General features: G+C 41.0%; 1 long non-coding RNA gene across 2 annotated transcripts in view; it reads right to left on the reverse strand.

Moving 5' to 3' along the window:
• Positions 1-22,678, reverse strand: part of LOC103666319 — a 282,801-nt gene that overhangs the window by 61,361 nt on the left and 198,762 nt on the right. For both annotated transcript variants that reach the window (XR_005835915.1, XR_005835913.1), the window contains exon 3: positions 14,611-14,682. This is a non-coding gene — a long non-coding RNA (uncharacterized LOC103666319). The remainder of the gene's footprint in view (positions 1-14,610; positions 14,683-22,678) is intronic.

A 22,678-nucleotide genomic window follows, 5' to 3' on the forward strand; every position in this document is an offset into this window, starting at 1 on the left:
ACAACTACAAACCAACTTAAAACTCTTAAGGAATGGAACCAGTATATGCAACTTGATGGTTTTCTGCACTTACTAAGTAATATCAACAATAAAAACTGAAAACATGTCTTCGCAAATTGTCAATAGTGTCACTCCAGATTTTAAAATCTTTATTAATGGGGCAATTATCAAGAATTTCAGGAAATGCCTGTCTTCATTCACTTGTGATCAAGATTAAGCACTAAAATTATACCAGATCGGCATAAGGCATCTTCACCTGCTCCCTATGACACAAAAAAATTTTAAGGAACTTCCTTCTACGTAAAAACAAATGAAAAATTATATAGGCAAAACTGCTTGGCATTTTCCTTTCTATTACTGATTGTTACCATGCATGCTGGAATACTTTAACACTTGTCCATCCTAGCTATGTAACTATTCCTTAGAAGCATGTGAGGAACCGGCCCAGGCCATGCCTTAGGTACTAAAATGCAAATCTCTGGAAGATGCGATGTGGGCACAGGTACTCTGAAAACTTGTAGGGTGAGTCCAAAGTGCAGCCAGGGTGAGAAGCACGGGACTCGATCTCAAACTTCAATATGCTCGCAAGTCACCAGGGCAATTGGCTAAAATGCTGATTTTCACGCTGGGGTGAAACCTGAGAATCTGCATCTTAACTCCCAGGGGATATACAGCATATGCTCTGAGTAGCATGGGGCCAGGTGATCCCTAAAGGGGGAGAGATGTCCTAATTCCAGGAATATGGAGAACTGAGGTTTTCCTTTTTGGGGGGAGGACATTCATTATTTATGACCAACCTACTTTAAGAAAGAGATGTCTACTGTAAAACTGTAACATGCAATGTGTGAGAGCATAATACATGTGTGGTGAGCCAACTGGAAAGACAGCCCCCCATGATTCTCACCTCTCGTATTTATGCCTTCGTATCATCTCCTTCTCCCGTGTGGGCTAGACTGGCGATCTGAACATGGTGAAGGCGACTTCTCTAACAAGGCTGCTCAACACTGCGACCTCCACCTTGCTAGCACACATTCTGTACTATGTTCTAGGACTGCAGACTTCAATAAAGCTAGATGCCATGTTGGAGAAGCCTACACGGCAAGGAACCGGGGCAGCATTCAGCCATCACCCAGCGAAGAACTGAAGCTCACAGCCCAACAACTGATAAGGAGTTGAAGCCTGCCAACAATCACTTGTGCTTGGAATCAACTCTTGGCACTCAAGCCCTGAGATTACAGCCCTCACAGACATCTTGATGGCAGCCTGTGAGAAACAGCAAAGTCAAGGACCAGGTAAGCCCTTCCCACACAATGTCAATCATACATGAGTGTTGGGGGTTTTTAAATTTTTGAAAAAGATTTATTTATTTATTTGATGAGGGGAGTAAAGAGGGATGGGCAGAGGGAGAGGGAGAGAGAATCTTAAGCAGATTCCCTGTTGAGTGTGGAGGCCCAAGTCTGACTTGAGGCTTGATCTCACAACCCTGAGATCATGACCTTAGTGGAAATCAAGAGTCAGGTACGTAACCTAGTGAGCCACCCAGGCACCCCGATGAGTATTGTTTTAAACACGATGATGTTCTGTGGTACTTTCCACACAGCAATAGATACCTAATACATTGGACAACATACGAGGTGTGAGAGATGCCTCGGTACAAAGCTCCAGAAAAGCTACAGTGGTCTGTTTGGAGCTTGCATAAATTTGATACACTAGGCATGCTCGTCCACTCACCCTCCTGCCAAGATGACAAAGACAAATGATGAAACAGTTCATTTTGTGAAATAAATACAGTCGTGGTTTTGAAACAATAGGAGGGGCATCGATGGATTACTGACGGAAGTCTAATAAGTAAAAAGGACTCCTAGCGATGGGATCACATATGTGAAAAAATAAAATGGAAAAACGAGTACAGAACACGCACTGCTTCTGTCAGAGTTCTTCAGGGAACGTACAAGCCCAGATGCACAGCCAGGAACTGAGAGGGGGGCCAACATGTGCTTGGTTTGTCCTCAGCTTAATTTTATCTATCTATCTATCTATCTATCTATCTATCTATCTATCTATCTATCTATATCTATCTCTTTTAAAAGGAGGCTCCACACCCAGCACGGAGCCCAACGTGGGCCTTGAACTCACCACCCTGAGATCAAGACCTGAACTGTGATCAAGAGTTGATGCTTGACCGACTGAGCCACCCGGCCACCTCCTCAGCTTAATTATAAACCCAAACACGGTGATGCTATAATTGACTCGTATACTACCAAACATTCGGGTTATAAAGTATCTTTCAAAGACTGTATTTTAAACACTTCTTAAAGATACTGTTACCTCTCTCACAATGTGAAAGGGTGATTGTGCCCAAGAATTTCTAAGGTCCTACTTTCCTATGGACACAGCAGAGCTGTCTGGTTGCAAGTGTGTGAGTGTGCCTCAATCTCCCTGTTTAGGTCTAAGCTGCTGTCATGTCTTCAGGGTATCAACAAATCCTGGGCTCTGTCCAGTGTCCTGTGGTGCTGACCACCACCAAGACGGCCATACTTGCTCACATCTCTGGCTTCCAAATACTGCTTGTCCTCTGTGTTCTGAGGTCACCTACTGTGGGCCCCTCTCAGCCACAGGAAAAGCATAACTGAGGCCTCATCTCTACCCAGACACATTTCACCTCACTTTAAGACAGAAGAGATCGTCTCTGGAATTGGGAACGGGCTCAAGGGACCTTGCTGGTCTAGGACATGTGGAGAAGGAAGAGATTTAATTTTCCTCTGGGGTAAAATCACTTCTGAAACAGTATTTGACTGCTGACTTGTCATTCTATGCTGGCTGCTTCATGGGCTGGAATTTCCCCTCTCCATTCTCACTTCTCGGTTCTTTCTACCAACCAGAGGCATCCAAGCATGGATTCCAGGGCATTCCAAAGCTCTGAGCCAGCTTCTCTCTGCACATGAAGATAGACTTCTCGGATTCACAATGTATCCGTGCTTTAGTTCCAGAAAACTAAGACGACCACTAGCTAGAGGCTACATTTAAGGTTTTAAAGTTTCCTTTGGGAAAATGTAGGCAAATAACCCTATACACATCTTTCCCATTCCCACAAGTACAGCACTGACTACATTCCCAAGTGATTTTCCCTTGGGCCAAGAACTGTGAAACACAGAATGGGAAATGCTTCAACTTCAATAGCGTGATCCTAGTCCAAATCCCAACTCACAAGAACTAAAAAATGTTCTTCATATAGGACTATGTTTACAATACCTAACAAATGCCACTTGTATGCCAACATCTTTGAGTTATTTAGACATTATAAAATATCTGTATTTAAATGATTTACTTCTTCACTAACTCAGCTACATAACTCAGCTACTAACGCCTAAAAGAAGATTTGAGACAAGCAGAAACAATGTGATTTGAAGTTAAAATGTCATATAATTCTATTAATTGTACCACATTCCCATATTAAAGACAGTAGACCACGAAACTACATCTTATTTAAGAAAACACTTAATTTCACTGTACTTATCTATGAAATTTGTCTCCCACATAAAAAAATTCATACTCTCAAAGGTGTCTTTCATGTTCCCATGACTTTAGTGTTTCAGTCTTTACACATATTTAGTTTTCAGTAAGCTACGTTTAAGAACACAAATAATAGTTCTGTAGTTACAAAGAGATCTATTACTAATATCATAATGGGAATTTTTAATACCTTGGGCTGATTGGAACTTGCTAGTCGTATAGAAGTCTGAAATTACGATAACCAGGGGTCATAAAAGCCAGAGCCTGCTATGAAATGGCTGAGACCCAGAAGGAATATGTTGAATAAACATAATCACGTTGATCAGAAGAAAAACTTATTATAAGAGATTTCATATAACTGTGTGACAAAGACTGAAGATTTCATGAACATTTTTAAAAACACCTAGAAAATCTAAACAAATGATAATTTTTTAAAAAAAGAGCAGAATATGTGGAGAGAGAGAAAGGTGGGGAAGAGAATAGAAGCAAATTATAAACAAAGAATGTGTGCTTTCTAATTTGTCTTGACGTCACGGGGGGAGTCCCACTGGCTGCCTTGTTAGACCATGGTCTTCATAGCATTGGCTCCAATATCAGAAGTCACATTACAATGTGGTATTATTGTATTAAAGTAAAGAAAAATCCGAAAAAACAAGTCCCATTAGAAATTCTCTTTCCATTCACTATCAATCCCGTTTCTGACTCTATTCCTTTTGCTTTCCTAAATATGGAGCCAAGCTGATGCCCCATAATAGAATTCACTTCGGCACTGTCTCAGCGTGAGCAGCAAGAGATGAAAAGACAAAATGCAGATTCGGTGAAATGCAATGACTCTGCCGCTCGGTCCGCACACTTACAGACAGATGGAGGTGAAGTCTCTGCATTTCCATCCATCTCGCGGAGACAGGAGACTCTATAATGGCCACATGCACCCAAAAAGTCAGAATTTCACATTTGCAACTGTTGCAAATTTCAAATGGCTGCCTTTTTTTTGTAATCCCACAGCCATGAAGTAAGCACTTGTAATTCTCAGGTTGTAGATTTGGCCAGTTTTGAAATCTTCTGCATTTATAATTCTCTATTTTTATCACATCACGGCAAGCCAGTTCGTAGCCTCGTGGCTGATGTGGTCTGACGTTTTTGTTGGCATGAGCTGAGTGGTGACAGATTCCTTCATTTCTGAGTATCTTCCCAGCCCCTGACAAGCTTGATTCTGTGCCAACTCCCAACATATGTGCTCATCCCACACTTTTCAAAGAAAGCACTATTTTAGGATAGCACCTTTGCCTTATTGCAGCGCTTTATCTCCTCACCTGTGCCTTTCCTTTGCCTTTGTCTCTGGAATGAAAATGTAAAAGGCAACCAATGACACAGCTGGCGTGAAGGAGAAAGTGTCACGGATATACTGTTCCCACAGTAGAGTGATTCCTTGAGAGATGCTGTGGCGGGCGGAGCTGTGAGATGGCCTGACCTAGAGAGCCCCTGCTCGGATCCCCAGAACCATAAATGCACGAGTTCACAACCCATGCAAGGCCAAAGGGTTTTTGAAAGACGGAAGTAAGGTTACTGACCATTCGATTTTGAGGAAAGTAAAAGGGGGATTATCCTAGTATATCCAATCCTATCACAGGAGTCCTTTACAAGCAGGGCATTTTCTCAGCAGAAGGGGATGTCACCGATATGCAAGCATGAGAAGGCATCACCGCATTGTGGCTGGCTTTGAAGATAGAGTGGGCCACATGTGGGGACAGCTGAGAGTGGTCCTTGCCCAACATCCAGCCATAAAGCAAGGACTTCCTCCTACAAGGAGCTGGATTCTTCACGCATGAGAACAAGCCTGGAAACCAAGTCTCCTCCAGAGCCCGAAGATCACAGCCTACCCTTGCATGGCCCTTGACCTCAGCTTTCTAAGACCTTCAGCAGAGAATCCAGCAAGAAGGTTCTGGATTTCTGACCTACAGAACGGTGAGCTAATAAAAAGGTGTTTGAAGTCCCCCAGATTTGTGGTAATGAGTTACACAGTGAGAGGAAACGAATACCAGTGTCCTCTATTAAAACTAAGGCTCTGCTGTTTTGAGAGCAAGTGGCCATCTGGGGATTAATTGTCTCTCTTTTCACTTACAGTTGCAAGTCATACTTCCTCCACTATCTACACATTTCCCAAATGCATCCCTTTCTGATTTTCAGCCTGCACTATATTTAAACTTGTATAAGCCCACCCTCACTCCTCACCTGCAGTCTCTTCTCTGAGCTCCCTCTTATCCTCCACTGCTAGGCTCACCTTCCAGAAACACAGCGGTGACCACGCTATCCTGATAATGAAAAGCTATTCATGAATCATTATTATATACTTTATTAACTGTAAATCCCTTCTGATGGGACTCAAATGCTCCAAGACATGTCTGGTGTCTACCTTTCTGGCATTATTTCCCTTCTCTTCACATCATGCACTGTTTGCTCCATCCAAAGGGATGCATTTGCTGTTCTTCTAGCATGTTGTAAGTTGTGCCTTTGCACAGGTATGTACTTGAAACACACGCCAAGATAGTGCCCGTTCTTTACACGGAGTTCAGACCCAGCACACGAAGACGTCTCGCGGAGTTTGAGTGTCTTTTCCACTTCTAGTGTCCATTGCACGAGCATGTGGCCCTTGGAAGTCTAGGCCTCACAATCGAGCATGTGTTGTAGCCCTTCGAAGCTTGTGGAAGGCAAAATCTACATTGTATTTACCCTTGTATTCCTTCGAGCAGTGGGTTCAATGCCTCGGTTGTGCACATGGCCCAAAACGATAAATCTGTGCACATAGTAAAGAGTACCCAAGGATGTGAATCTCCTCAGAACACATATATAATACGCATCAGAATTTAAAGAATGCCAGATTACAGGGCATCATGTACCAAGTGACCGGAGCTTTTGCTGTTGTGGTTGTTCTTTGTTCATTGACTTTTCAAAGAAAGGAACAAAGAAAAGAGTAAAGGAAGATTAGACTCAAGTGGCATAAAAATGCCACATGCTCAGCGTGGCTACTTCCTAAGACTGAGATGAAAGGAAATATAAAACACCTTGCTTTTCTGTGGCATGGACCTCACAAATTAAGTCTCCATTGTTCTTTCTCAGATCAGGACTATTGCTATCAGTGATTCCCAGCCTGCTTCAATGAGTCCTGGGTCACAATGCCCAGCTGATGCTTCCTCTGCTGTTCTGCTCAAACTTCCAAAAATGTGCTGTTCCTTTGCTTCAGGCATCCTTTGCTCCTTAATTTCCAATCTAATTTAGGCAAACGGTAGGGGTCAGATGTAAAATAAATCTGACGAGTGCAGGATGGATACAAACCCCATAATCTAAGAGTCCTTCCTTGGAAGGCACTTGCTCTGCTTTTATTCAAAGAGAAAGAATACATAATTCTACTGCCTTAGGTCCATTAGTCAGACTCTCAAGGTCCATTTCCATCATTCCCGAAAAAAAGTATAAACAAAACAAATGAGATTTAAAATAAAACTGCTGAAAAAGCAGGTGTTTGAGATGTGCATTCTTATTCACAAAATCAAAATATTTTTGTTAAAATTCATACAAAAAGTATCTTTATATTCTGCACTTTCAGAAGTAAGGCTCTATTTTCATTTTTGAAACTTAGTTCCAATAAAATAAGGTCAAGTTATAAGTGATTAGTGTAAATGTCATATAAAATGGAAACATTTCATAGGAAAAGGGTATCATTAGTAACTGTTTTTGTTTGTGAATCAAATTTCAAAAAGGGCATATTTTATTTAGTACTTTAAATGTTTCCTTGTACTCTGTTACAGTGGCAGGATAAGGAACATTAGTACAGAAGGAATGTTACAGATGGTCTATCCAATCCTTTCATGGGAGAAGAAAAACAAAGTTCATGGAGTGTGGGTTTATTGTGCAAATTGTGTTGTGCACGTCTCAGGTCTGAGTCGTCAAACGGCCCTACACGTAAGGGAGTGTGGTCATGGAATTAGGCTTTTGTGAGTTTAGTGATGCACAAATACACTCTTGGTACCTTCTGGTTCCACGCTGTGGTGGAGAACAACTAGAAGTCCTCCCTCCCTCCCAGATGCCCATGTAAAAAGAACAGCAGCCATCAAGAAGGAACACGCAATTGGTAAGAAAAGTAGAAGGTCAAATCTGAACAATAGATTCCTACAGGTTTCTGGAAGGACTCTTCATGTACGGAACTGAGCAGTGCAACCCCCTTCCAGAACATGTGTTTGATTACGTAAGGATATTCCCACTCAGAGAACAAGCAGCAGAGGCTAGAGGATGGGAGAAGGAGCTGGGTAATGAAGGCTGACTAGCAGGGAGATTCCCTAGGCAGTGTGCCAAGCTGCCTTCCTCAGGCCTGCACAAAAGAAACACCAAAGGGCTCCTGCCTTTCTAAGATGGAAGAGTGCCTGGAGAAAATGAATAACCAGGCTGAGTTATGGTATCCCAGGGTAAAGAGTACTCTTCTATCATTCAGGAACTCTGTGATACGAAATCCAATCCTGAAAGGCCTCCGTCCAACAAAACCTTGCGAGTCCACAAATTGCTCATCTGAATACCTGGATGGCGTTCACATTCACTGGGGAAAAGTAATGGGCAAATGGAACATTACAAAACCGCAGAAGAAACTCCCACCAACCACTTTGTACAATCAACCCCATCTTCTGAAAATCCCAAGTCATGAATCAGTAAGAACTTAGAAGGTAAGGAAAAAACAAAAAAACCAAAAACCCTGTACCTTAAAGATAAGATGGATCTCAAAGGAAAAAGATGATGTAGGAAAGAGAATGTCACACAAATACACACACACACACACGCACACACACACTGACCTAGCCCTCAACAGCATTCAAATAATTTTGCATCCATTGACAAAAATTAGATTTATACAAAAAGATTTATATGAAATTATGAGAAAGCCAGAAAGAACACTTGCAAATTAAAAATGTTAAGGATGGAAATAATTCATTAGAAGGATGGAAGACAAAGTAAGAAACCCCTAGAACATAGAACTAAAACATAAATACCTACAATTTGAGATATTAGTGATTTAGGTGCTCAATCAAGGGCTTGGATCATACCAGCCCAGCTTATAAAAAAAGAAAACAAAAGGGAATAAATTATTTTTAAACCTATAAAGTCAGAAATGCATGGTTTTAGGTCAAAGGTGGTATGAATGAATGAGAACTCACATCCTTGTGAAATTTCAGAATGCCAAGAATGAGATAAACCTCATAGAGGGCAGAATATCTAATCAGCATAGATTATCTACAAATGAATGAGATTAAGATTGGCTTTTCGCATGTCACATGTGCGCATGGTTATATAACATCAAGAACAGTATCTCAGAGTTCTTAGGAAAAATGGTATGAGTCCACTCAAACTATTAAGCCTGAAGAAGGAAAGCAAAAGCATATTCAAGCTTCATAAAATTTATATCCTACACAGTCTCCTTGATGACATAACTGGAAGATATATTTCAGGAAAATATAAAAAAGAGAGTGTCTGGGTTTCAAGAAATGGTTGAACTAACCCAGGAGAGAGGACTGGAAGGGAGGGAAGGAGGGAATAAGGACGGAAGGGAGGAAAGAAGGGATGGAAGGAAGGACGGAGGGAATGAGGGGAAGGAAGGAGGGAGGGAGAGGAGGAGGGAAGAGGGAAGAAGGAAAGGAGGAAAGTAAGGGTAGGAAGGAAGGACGGAGGAAGGGAAGGAGGGAAGGAGGGGGGGAAGAAGGGAGGGGGAAAGAAGGAGGGGAGGAAAGGAAGGAAAGATGAAGGAATCAAGCAAGCAAGTAAGCAAGCAAGCAACATCTGAGAAGCCATCCTGGAAGCAAATATCCCAAATCAGGACTAAAACTTCATGGACCTTTAAGGAAAAACAACAACAATGACAATTAAACTAAAAGAAAAATGGAATGGCTTCCATAAAAGTCGTAACACCACTACAAATGATAAGTAACTGAGTACATGCTTGAGAAAGCAGGTGCTTATCTCACAAGGCATAAAGAGCGTGAGACATTCCCGAAGAGGGCCCGCTGCGCACAAGAACGATACGTCAGGATGACTACATGTCAAACCTGAAGTGGACAACAGAGTCGAATGCGTAGTAAAGACGAAAAAGGCGTCCATGCAGGAGGGTAACTCCCACGCCCGTCATGAGCGACACTGGGCACGCTGCGTGAGAACCCCAAGAAAGCAATGTCTTCTGAGGCGTATGCCCTGCTCACGTGGCCATGGCAGTAGGAATGGCTCAGCTAAGGGTGGACACGCTGCCCACGGTGCTCACAGCATTTTCAGGAGCCCACAAAAATGTACTGATTTAATATCACAGAAGAAAAACACACATATTAGGATCCAGTGAAAGGGTTTCATTTGTTTTTTCTTTCTCAGATCTGCAAATACGTACATGAAGTAGTAAATGGCTGAACAAATATGTTTATAGGGCTGCTTGTGGAGGGTGTCTCCCTGAACAGGACTGGTACCACCCGGGTCCGCGGCTGGGTGGCCATAGGTTTTGGGTAGCTGTCATTTTGGGATACCCTGTCAGTGGTCGATTCACAGCTTCCTTCCCGTTCTGTTTCTGCATGTTACTATTACTTTCAGCATCACTGGGTACACTCATTAGAACTAGCTGAAGGCAACAGAGACAAGATGCCCCTTTTTAGTATTTGTTCTCAGACATATTATTAAACTGTTTTCGGCTTTTGAGTATTTATACATTCCTGGATTGTTACAAAGCAGAATGATGGTTTCTTAATATCACCAAAATTTCCCATCATTGCAGCTCCAAACCACATATTGGCCACTGCAAGAAAGAAAAATCAACCAGTTGACATGCGGAGTCCAAGCCAATCCTGGGCCTTCTGCGGTTCCCCAGGCACCTTGTATTAATTTAAAGCGGGGGAGCCTGAAACATTTTCTCCAGATATAATGGGGTCGCTCCTGAGGGAAAATGCACCTCTAGAAGCCACCACGAGTGCATTCTAACTCTGCACTACCGTGCGCAAACATACTTCTAAAACGTACTGCAAAGTAAGTGTTTCTTTCTGCCTCATAGCTCAAACAGCTCTTGCTAATCGAAGAGAAACGGGAGAGAGAGAAACATAAGCATGGAATCTCATCCTATTTATGACTCAAAGCAGTTTTGGCTCTGGATGCACATGCAAATCAACTTTAAAAAACGAGCTCTAAAAAACAGAGAGGCATTTCCCACAAGCTTCCTACCCTGTTAGAACCCACGGAGTTAGAACCCACACTAGCATTTTTACAAACAAGTCTTGTGTTGGCCTTACTGTGCAACAGGACAGAGAAAAAAAATGACCTGAAGCAACAAAGCTACTGACACTGTAGACACATGATATACTGTCCAACGAACGTAAAGATTTGCTGGCCATGAGCCATCGTACCTAGAACACTGGTATTGACCTATGCCTTCTTACGCCTTCCAGATGAAGGCTGGCCCTAACGTTTAATGTCCTGCCTTTAATACTCATCTGCTCTATAAATGCCATGGATATTACTAAAACCATCTCTAAAATCGATCCTTGAGATTGACTCATCATCACATAATAGCCGTATCGGGCCTATTTACAAATTGTAAGATTGCATCTAACTAAGAACACGGTAAAGCTGAAATGAGGCACACAAATAATGTTGTTAAGACTCAATTGTATTATAATGGTTTAAAAATATCTCATTCGGTTAAAAACTCATGAAACTGAATCCCTTTTGAACTCGTTTTCCAAATCAATTGGCCATTCTCTTTAATCAATACAGTTAAACAACCACAAATCACTAAAGTTGATTTCCAAATAGAAGACCTTGTAAAAACACGGTTCAATCCAATTTTTTCCCTATTTTAGTCTGTATCTCCTCCAAAGACTATTATTTTCTGGATTTTAGAACACTGTTCTCCGTGTAAAATTACCTTTATACTGCTGCATTTTTATAGGAGTTCCGATGTGTGTTGCTGGTTTAATTGGGTGACTTTCCCTCTCTCTCGTCAATGGCACAGTTTCAGATTATCTGGATTTTCAAACATCTGAATAGCACTTGATCCCAGTCTTATGCACGTAGCGTCATTATAATACAATTAAAGCAAGCATCCCATATTACTTGAAAAGATCAAGGGCGTCTTTTTTATGCTTCCACTTCCTCCTCCCTCCTTCATATTGGAAATGTATTAGCAAAAAAATATTTTGTAGAAGCTACTTAACCATCTTTAAGTTAGTGACACAGTTAATGTTAATGCATCCTGGTCACATGATCTTATCTGAGGATTTCCAGAGTTGATTCTTCGGAAATTTACCAATCTTAATTCTATTAATCTTAGATGTCTGAGAGCCACGGTTATGCACTGTGCAGAGAAAGACTGATGGATACAGAAATCATAAGGTTTGGCAACACTGTTCATAATATTCAAGTTATAAGTCTTCCTTTGCAATTTCTGTGGCAATATATTTCTCTTCACTTAGTTTCCAATTTGTGTTTCATTCTTTTAAAGGATGACAGTAATACGTATCCACCCAAAAGGCACTGCCGAGAAAAGAAAAATGACTGTTTTCATAAGCATCTGTAGGCAGAATATTTTTTTCTTATTGCAAGTTAACACCATAAACATTTGTATACTTTTACACATTGAAGGAGAAGCTGACTTTTCTGCTTTATATTACTACAAAGTACTAAAGTCTGTATCTTTTCAAAACAAAATGACTCTGTGAAAAGGGCACATTGTATTAGACATATTAAAATACAAAATAGCCTCAGTGGACCATGAAAAGGATTACAAATTACACTTTTAAAAGTAAAATCAGTACCTATTTACATGTGACTCTGCACTCTGTATGCATCTCTAAATATATAAGCATATTTTTCCTTACATTCCCACAGGAAAATAAATCAAGAGAAACAACCACAAAGATAACTAATTAAAATGCTTAGCATTATATTTTCTGCACAGAAGACATTATTTGACTCACTAGCGGTTAACGTGAAAGCCACTGTTACACTTCTCTGAGAAGCAGGCATGGCTGTGACCACACGATGTGCAAACATGGGCCCGTGGGTTCAGCGCCTGTGCATATACAGAAGAGAGGAGAAAGTAGGAACTGTCTCTAAAAATGTCAAGGGCATGGATGCATTTCCGATTCTGCTCTGTTTCTGTTTTTCATTATCATGTGTGACTTTTAATGAAACAAACGTTGTTCTTTCCCAAGCATTAGGTTAGGGAGTGGAGCAGTTGGACAGGCAGGGCACAGAGGATTTCTAGGGCAGTGAAGCTACTCTGTATGACACTGTAATGGTGGACACATGCCATTCTATGTCCAAAAGCGCCGAACGTACAACCGCAATAGTGAACTCTGTGGTAAGATGTGGGGGTTGGGTGGTCACAATGGGTCAACGTGGGCACATCTTTGGTAAAAAATGTACAATTCTGGTAAGGGATGCTGATTATGGGGAAGGCCGTCTACGTGTGACGGAGCAGGAGCTATAGGACAAACCTCTGCACCTCCCTCCCAATCTTGTTATAAACCTAAAGCTGCCCTTAAAAAAAATTAAAACTTAAAAAAATCACCAGGAATGGTGGCTCTGAGTTCAAGCAGCACACAGTCCCATGCAGTACATCATCATCGTCTACTGTTCCTGTAACTCCCGAGAGAGGTTCACAAAGCTGAGCCATGGCTCCTGAAACAGCCATGGCTGATCTCGAAACCTCAGAATGCAGGCAGTACAGCGCCGCCCAGCACTACGCTATCTGCGGCTCTCTTCAAAAGCAAGGGGAGAATCCCCAAGTATCTCCTCAGATGCTCTGGGCTTTCAATGCCCTTTTTGCCCCTGGGTTCTCCATGTCTAGGATCCAATATTCTATGTTCACATGTCTAGAGAAATGGTACGTCAGGTGGGGATTCTTGTGGGCCATTTAAGTCTGATAAACATTCATTACAATATTATCTGGTGCTTTAATCAATTCATAGGATGGACTGTCTCTTCATCCATTACTTTTCTCCATAACATAATAACTACTTGCTTCATTTAAGAAGGACAAAACCAGAGAAAATTAGAGAAATCAAAATCAGAGCAAAGTTAAGGTATAAACGTAGGCCCAATACATAAACCACATACGTTAAAAAGAGATGTACCCCAGGCAGATGGTGGGAAAGGGATATATCATAATACTTTGGAAAAGGATATTTCAAGACCCATGAAGAAAATATTAAACATCATTAATTGAGCACTTGCCATATTTTACTACCGGATGGAATATTTTGTCGACCATCCTAACAAGATTCCTGTGTCTACACTCATTTCCTAACAAGAAAACCGAAGTTCCAAAGATTCAGTACTTGCTGAGATCCCACGATGGTACAGGGATGAGATGGAATTTGCCCAAAGGCCTCTCCTGACCTACTGGCTCTTGTGTCTTTATCACAATGTTTTTATTCATTCTCGAAATATTAATCCCAATAACCTCCTTCCCAAATCTTTACCAAAAGGAAACCGTATTAACAAATCTAGTTATGTTCCAGGAAATACACATAGCAGTAAAAATTGTGAAATGCCCACAAAAGAGATTAGTAGACAAGGTTTTGGTATTTCGACCAAAAGACAACCATGAACTTAACAATTTATAATTCTGAAGCACATTTGGGATTGTGGAAAATGATGGTGAAAAAGTGTTAAACAAGAACGCATACTAAAACACCTTATGAAGAGCGTAATTTCTAACAAGAAAACGTTAACTCTAAGACAATATTTAAAAATCACAACAAATTAAGAATTGTGTTTTAAGCAGGTTAGAATTCTGATGTTTTTAAATTTAAATATTCTATAGCTTTTGACACTGAAAAATATTAGTGCGAGTTGGGTGTAACTTGAACTTAATGAAAATCTTTGAAGAATCTCATTTGGATATCATTAACAAAACAGACCCATGAAGCCTGCAGCTTTATAACAGAAGAACAAACATACAGGCATTAATGAATACACCTCTGGCCATTTAACGCCTGCAGACAGTGTGAGCCACCTTGTGCCATCAACAACCCTGCGTTTTGGGATTGTTGCTGCAAGCTCTCCGTATATAAGCTTCCTTACCTGACAAAGGGTGCGTGTGGAGATCATCTCTTTGTTTGCTTTCAGTGGCCATATTTCACACATGCAGACACCCTAGGAAGAAAATGCAAAACAAGAAGCGAAGTCATTGGCCTGGCACGGTACGTAATAGTCTGAGAACAGTTTTGCAATGGTGAGTTGAGACAATCCGAAGCAATGAACTTGCAAACAGCTATGGATCACTTACACATCCCTGTACAGATTTTTAAGAGGTCCTAGCAAGGTTGACAGGTCTGTGATAGACATAGCAGGTTCAACAGGTGAGCTTTAGGACCACATTTTCATCCAAACGCTGGTGTAGTAATGTCATAGCTTCCTTCTGAGGGGACTGCCTATGACACTCTTGAGCTCCCGGGCACACAGAGAAGAGACGGGGCTCCCCGTGCTCCATGCCGGTTGGACTGGTCCCTAGTGAGAGTGATGCACAGGGGCAGCTGGCCCAAAGATTCGGAATGATCACAGCTGGAGAGACCACAGCACCTTGCTTGCCTGTCTCTCCCACACCCTAACATTCCATGCCCGATACCTCCCGCACAACTCAAGGGTCAGTGCTCTCACATGACCCACGTACGCCCATCTTCGGAATGCACTGGGTCAGGTGATTCCTGCTGTCTAATCGATACATTCTTCTGTGCTTATTATCAGACTGATTGGATTCATGCATGTGATGCATGTTTTAAAGTGTTCACTATAATTACCCATGGTATACATCCATGAATACAAGAGAATTTATTTTTCTATTCATGGATTTTCGACAGTTTCTAGTTTGGGGCTGGAAATCAAAAATTCAAATGGAAAATTCAACTTCCTGTGTGTACGTTTTAACAACACAAGCAGATGATGCCCCCAAAAATGAGGCATGAAAATGGAGGATGGAGTGCAGTCATCCAGGATAAAGGTTTTCAAACCCTCTTTGCTATCTTGAACCCTCTATTTCTGCCACTCGTTACATATTCAAATGCTTTAAAAGAATCAATAGCCTATATTCAAGTTGCATATTAACTAAGTATGCAAATCAAGTGCAGGATGCCCACACCGAGCAGTGACACCACGTGATACGTTCAACTGATCCATATGCAGCTTCATTCTCCTCTGAATACGTTCGATATTCCCATCTGTCACCAGCACAACTTACAGAGGCACTTCAAAGACATCGGAGATGATTCTCTATCTGTAGACTGTGCGTGATGCTAAAATCACAGCTTCTAAGAGTATCCCCCGCTGAATTAGCTGTGCTCTTTTCTGGCTTGGGTGAGGATTAAGTGCTCTCTTCCTACCTGGCTAGTTAGTGTACAAAGTGCGCGGTCTACACAGCACCCATACCTCCCAGCTACCACTAGGAGCTTCTACAGACTGGCCAAAAACAATCCTAACATCCTGATCATACTTCTGGACATACATGAAAGAATGAACTTGACATATGTTTCCACAGAAGCCAGGAAGAAAAGTAATTTCAGAATTTGGGGTTTGTGCAGTGGCCTGGTTGTAAATGTCTTTTTAAGTGATTGAATTTCATCTTGTCTGAAAACTAAAGTAACAGGAAATAACTAAGAGGCCAAGAAATGAATTTATAACATGATAACTTATGTAAGTTTTACATAAACACTGAAGAATGCAGTACGATTTTTAAGTGTCTCCAGTAATACCTGAAAACCAAAGAGACACTATGGTTTAGCGGCACCAAGCTGGAACAAAGAACTCTGTGACAGCAGACATCCTTAATTTCAAATCTGTCCCCCAATTTGCCTTCTTAGGAACACCAATATACCGTGTGTAGAATATTCCAGCAAAGACCATCACTTCCAAAAATGTACAATGATCACATGGCCAACCTCTTTAATTCAGTTCATTTATTATTTTATCTTCATTTTACCTATACTCAGGGTACCATTAGGAAAAGTCCCATTTTCATTCTTTCTTTCAGCAAACATTTCCTGAGTACATGGTATACCCCTGCCTCAGAGCTAAGGAAAGCGTATGTTATGGTGGGGACAGAGATGTATATAAGGTTTTGGATTTTTTTTTTTTTTTAATGAAAAACTTCTGTAAAGATTTCATCTCTTTTCAGGTTTTCAGACGGGAACATGCTTAAGGTATTTCTGTGTTAAGACTCTGAAATCCTTCCTATATCCCTAAAAGCCTCTAACTGAGTATCTTTATGCAACAAATTGAACTCCACATCCATTGTCTTTGTAACCCAACGGCATGGTAACTTTTTATCTTTCCTATAACATTCACTTCTCTTATTTTCCATCTTTAGATCTGTTTTCTTGGTGTGGTTTTCAGCTGACTTATCTACAAAGAATTTACTAAGTTATCAACCATTTCATTGCTTGAATGGTCTCTTGAACTTTTCCAAATATCAGAAAGATTCCACTACTGGTGTTGGATTAGTACTGACCCTCTTGTTGTAGCCATTATGAACTTCAAATAATTTAATTTGAATTTACATGATGTTCACAACATTTACTTCCTGATGTATTTGTGCCTGAAAACCATAAGGCAGGATACTCTTTTTCAAATACCAATTATTCATATCTTTGTAGACAGCTCCATTTTTCAGCCACTCAGAATGACAGTTTTCTAGGACTTTGAAGGTCCTCATTCCTGAAGCTGTTCAAACACAGCTGGGTGCCCGTGTACCAGGGATGTAATAGGAAGCACCAAACAGTGCTGTGAATGTAATCTAGAAAGCGTCCAACTTCCCTTCCAACGCTCATATATCCTGAGGTCCTGTGAGTGAACGGATCAGTGTTTTCACCTGATTTATATTTTGAATCCTCCTCGGGGAATAAAAGTCTTCTTTTCCGGGGATCCAATAAATACAGAATGACCCAAAATGCTGATGAAATTTTACTGAGAACTACAATCTGCATAATTAGTATATGACTATTCAAGCATATTTATTTAAGGGGCCAAAAATTTTCCACTGTATTTATTTTTCTTAGTAGGTTCCACGCCCAACATGGGGCTTGAACTCATGGTCTTAGATCAAGAACTGCATGCCTCACCAACTGAGCCAGCCAGGCGCCCCTATTTTTGTTTTTAAATGATGATCCTGCTTAGATGGAAAACGTTGGAATTTTTTTTATATTAAGTAAACTCTATGCCCAACATGGGGCTCAAACTCATAACCCCAAGATCAAGAGTCACATGCTCTCTCGATGGAGGCAGCCAGGCGCCCTAAATGTCGGATTTTTACTTTTGCAAATGCAAAGGAGCCAGAGACAAGCAGATGATGTTTACTGTCTCCTTTTTGTTATTTCTTGCAATTTGTTACTGAAATATTTCAATGTTATAAGGCTTAACTTTGTTATTTCTTAAGCAATAAATTGTAGTTGGCCAGGACACAGGAAGAGGAGAACAGATCAGGAGTCAGCGCTCTGGCTGCAGAAGATGTTAAGAAAATTTATGGTTGCCATATTCCAGAATATTCTTCCAAAAACAACTAAAAGGGATGTTTAAAACTAACGGATTTCAATAATTAGATATAAAAGTTGGATGGATGGGATATTTACTACACTTACAACACGTATTTGATAGCGAGTGATTCCACAATGTAGGTTTCACGATTCTTCCTTACAAAATCCACGTAAAGGTTCTACACAAGTCTGGAAACAAAGTTTACTCATTCAGTTAACAAAAGTTCTTTAGCACACCATGCCAGACTTCTATGCAGATCACTGTGATCTCATTAGATCTACTAACCACCCACCTAGGTCACCTGTCTATTTGCCGACCTACCTACCTACCTATCTCCCTGGCGACCTGGCTACGTGTATCACAATGGAATGACAGAGGCACAGGGGGAAGTCGCTTCTCTCTAGGGGAAGTCAGGTTAGGCTTCAGCACACTACTGGCAAGTAGGCTTTTCCTGCTCAAAGCAGAGAGTAGTTCACAGAGGGAACAGCATCTGCTAGGCTACTTACAAACAGATATGGTAGTGCCTTCAGTTCATATTATGTAATCTGCTTGTGATTATAGTCGATGTTAGTATTGCTTTTTCACTGCTATGTTACAATCTATCCTAACACTTCGTATTTTCTTAAAACGATGATTTTATTCTCTCTCATGATTGTGTGAGTCAGTTGGGCCAAGTCAGTAGTTTTTCCTCAAGGTGATATTGGCTGAAGCCAAAGCTATCTGAAAGAGCCTGACTGGAATGTAACACTTAAAATGGTTTAGACCTATTTCTGACAGCTTGTCAGGGATCCTTAGAAGGCTGATCTCTGCTGGGATGTCCAGACATCTGGGATTCCCATATGGTCTCAGAGCCTCTTCCTGAATCTCAAGGTCTCACTGTGGTCCTGTCAGCAGGGAAGCTCGATTTCGTACGTGGTGGCTCAGGGACTGTGAAATCACAGCAGTAAATCTTCCACACCTACCCGAGACTCAGGCATGGAGGAGCACAGCATCATGTGACCACTAGGGTCAGGGAGACAGCCCAAATTCAGGGAGGAGGGGATGCACAGGGACCTGCATACAAGATGTGCTTCAAGGGGACTTGTGTTTGGACACTTGTAACCAGCCTCCAATATATGGTTTCCAAATCTTCACTTCTCTTCCAAGATGCCAAAGCCTCCTCTCATTCCAGCATGAGGATCAGGCTTAAATTAAAAGACTATGTCTCCTAAATCATCTCCAGATGCAGAAGGGTTTACTTGGATGCAGCTCCTCTTGCTCTGAAGACATGTGAACCAAAAAGATGAGTGACTGGCCTCTTAGATACAAACCTTCAACGACAAGACAGAGGTCATCCTAGACTCTGTCACTACTTCCATGCATAGGTAAGGCTGTGCGAGGACAATGCCCTCACACTGGCAGCTGTTCTGCCCAGCTGAGAGGTTCTGCTAAGCCCTCTCTTAACTATTTCTGAAGACTTAACATAGGACCATACTACAGCACTCTTGCTTTGATCTTTACTCCGAGGTCATATCTTTGTGGTTGTGTGTTGGGTTTGATCTTTTCCCCAGGATTTTAACTTTTCTGGATCCATTCGTCTTACTGTAGTGCCTTAAACATACAGTTAGGAGGGACCTGATGACACGTGCAGCAATCTGCATGAAGATGTCTTTATTCTGGTGCAACAACTTACTAGGCACATTTTCTACCTTTCAAAATTACCAGAAATAACGTTACCGATATTTGTGCATGCACAGCACAGTCACAATCTTTTCCAGCATCCTAGAGCAGTTTCCTTGACACGTTTAGAGCCTCCTTTATTTTCTCTGGCCCTCCCAGAGATTTTACTTTTACTGATACAGCACAAACAAATGTTTCTCGACACCATTTGCCTTGTTTTTGCTAAGGAACATGATTTAAACACTAAGTTGTCCTGAGCCCCTGGATTTGAGGAGGGTTGGTTTGTACTCTTCTGGGGACATGGGACTTACTATTCTTTGGATGGCAGACCTTGGCTCTTCTGACTTTTCTGTAGGGGATGGATTTTTACTCCAGGAAGATGCAGCTCTCGGGCATCTGGTTCTCCTCTGAATTCAGCTTCAAACCCTAAAGGCTTTTTACTTCCATCACACAGACCACTTGGTTCTCCTGGCCAAGCTCAATGGCGCCACTGGAGGCATTTCTACATACCATGCGGAAAATGATGAATGAGTAAGAGCTGCAAGCTGGCCCCAGTTTTTGGTCTTCAAAGATGGGGAAGGAGATGCCATGTGCGCTCTCTGGGTGGCCCGACTCACTTAGCAGATCTTGAAGTATTTGATTTCTCTTTAATTTCCTCTCCCCTATGTTCCTGATATTTAGAAAAGCAAGGGGGAAGAAAAGAAGTACAGTTTCTTCCTGTTCCATTTTCGCATCATACTGTGTACTCTACTGGTCTTCTCACGTCTTCGATGGCACATGATCTTCAGAAAGGGGTTTCTTTCCTTGGAAAATTTTCTCCACTGCAGCTGGGCTAAATTCTTTGTCTATCCTAGTGCCACTCTTACAAGTTGAGGGTAATTATGGATCATTTAACAGGTTCAGATTTACCAACCTCTCTCCTTATAGAGATTCAAAGGAGAGAGGAATGAGAAGTGACATGCATGGAAAGGCACCAAGCTAAGCTTTGCAGGCACTTGGAAATGTCAGGCTACATAGCATGCTGGTCATAAATCCTCTCCTTTGTTTGAATGCTGCTGGTGTTGGGGAGTAGGCTGGTTAGCGTTTGGTTTGTGTGTTTTCAGATTTTAGTCTTGCTTATTCTATCCCTCTTTCCCGTAACATTTATCTGTTGCAAAACCTCGGTTGTTGGAACCGTAGTGTTTTCCACAGTCTGAGTATTACTTATTGATGCTGTGTTTAAAAAGGTTGTTCTGTTCTTTGCGTTGCTTGATAATCATCAGCTGAATTCAGGGGCTTGATCAAAATCAGATTTGATCTATTTGGCAAGACCATAGCGGGAACTGAATTTTTCATTGGATGTAAATATTTTCTGGCTTTTGCTCTTTTTTTTTATGGTATCCGCATTGAGTGTTCAATGCCTACATCCATTAATTCATTCAGGGCAAACAATGGTGATGTTCTAATTTGATCAGTTTTTTTGTTCATTCATTTAACTGTAGTAACTGTAATTCTCAGCTAGTATCTGTTGCTTACACACAAAAAGCAAGATACATGTTAGATTTTCAAGGTAATAAACTGGCTACCTCTCATCTTCACAATGGGACCAACTGGTTTTATGTTTAAATGTGTTTATAAATTCATGGATTTAAGTATATTTGACGTGTTTCAATCCATTACAAGCCTTATCCTCAGTGAAACTCAAACTCTCTCAGCTTTAGCCAGTGTGAGTTCCATCACGTTGGCCACTGTATCCTTCTGACATAACCCTACTAGATTTTGATATCTTGTTTGCTCTGATTTGTCCTGATGTCCTAGTCTCATCTTCCACATCCCCTGCCCCAGGACAAGAATCAATCATTTTTCCAAGAAACTCAAGCTTCTGAAAGTAGGAAATGGTATATCAAAACCAAAACCTGGGTCCTAGGGAATGCCATTGCCACTGAATGGATCATTGTTTCTAAGAATTTTCAACACAGTTGTGAAAAGTGTATATGAAACTTGAGAGTTCATACAAATATTTCCAATGCAAATTTAGGAGTGCAAGCTTTTTAAATCTCTTCCATATCACATCTTTGTTCCACATTGAGAATCTTCATTCTCAAGAACATAGGATGACAGAATTAAAACATTTAATCACTATTCATGCACCCTATCCCACATTACAAACACGACAGTATCAATATAATGGTACTAAGACCAATTATTATTGCTAAAAACACTTCAATTTTTTGCATACACTATTGCTGTTATCTCTCATTTTCAATCATTAGGCTGCATCCATCATGTCAGAATATATGGCAATTGCACTAATTCTCTCTACTTTAACCTATATGGTGTCTTTGTTTTATAAGGTACCTATAATTGGTGGTCAGCACTATTCTTTTTTTTTTTTTAAGATTTTATTTATTTATTTGACAGAGAGAGACAGCCAGCGAGAGAGGGAACACGAGCAGGGGGAGTGGGAGAGGAAGAAGCAGGCTCCTAGCGGAGAAGCCTGATGTGGGGCTCGATCCCAGAATGCCGGGATCACGCCCTGAGCCGAAGGCAGACGCTTAACGCCTGCGCCACCCAGGCGCCCCGATCAGCACTATTCTTAAGGTGATGTCTCTAGTAACTTCTGTTGTCTAAAGGCTGTGTCCTAGTAGTTCCCTCAGGAAAAAGGTATGGGAACAATGTTCCTTGAGTTCTTCAGTGTTTATAACAATTTGTGCTATTATAACTGAAATATTTAATTCTGTTATAAATTCAATGCTATTTAACTATAGGAAACTACCTACATGTATATGCTTACTTTCTAAAAGGCTATCGTATCTAACCTAACATCCTTATGTTTTTTATTAGTTTAATTCTTTTGACTTTCCCATCTTCAAACAGTGTTAATTTTGATTTCCAAAATTTTAAATAATTGTGTTGGCCAGTCCTTTCACACTGATGTTAACAATAAAAATGATAAAAAAAAAAAAAAGGGGGGGGGCGCCTGGGTGGC

This window comes from Ursus maritimus (assembly GCF_017311325.1).
Source record: "Ursus maritimus isolate PB19 chromosome X unlocalized genomic scaffold, ASM1731132v1 scaffold_X1, whole genome shotgun sequence".
NCBI classification, from domain to species: Eukaryota; Metazoa; Chordata; class Mammalia; order Carnivora; family Ursidae; genus Ursus; species Ursus maritimus.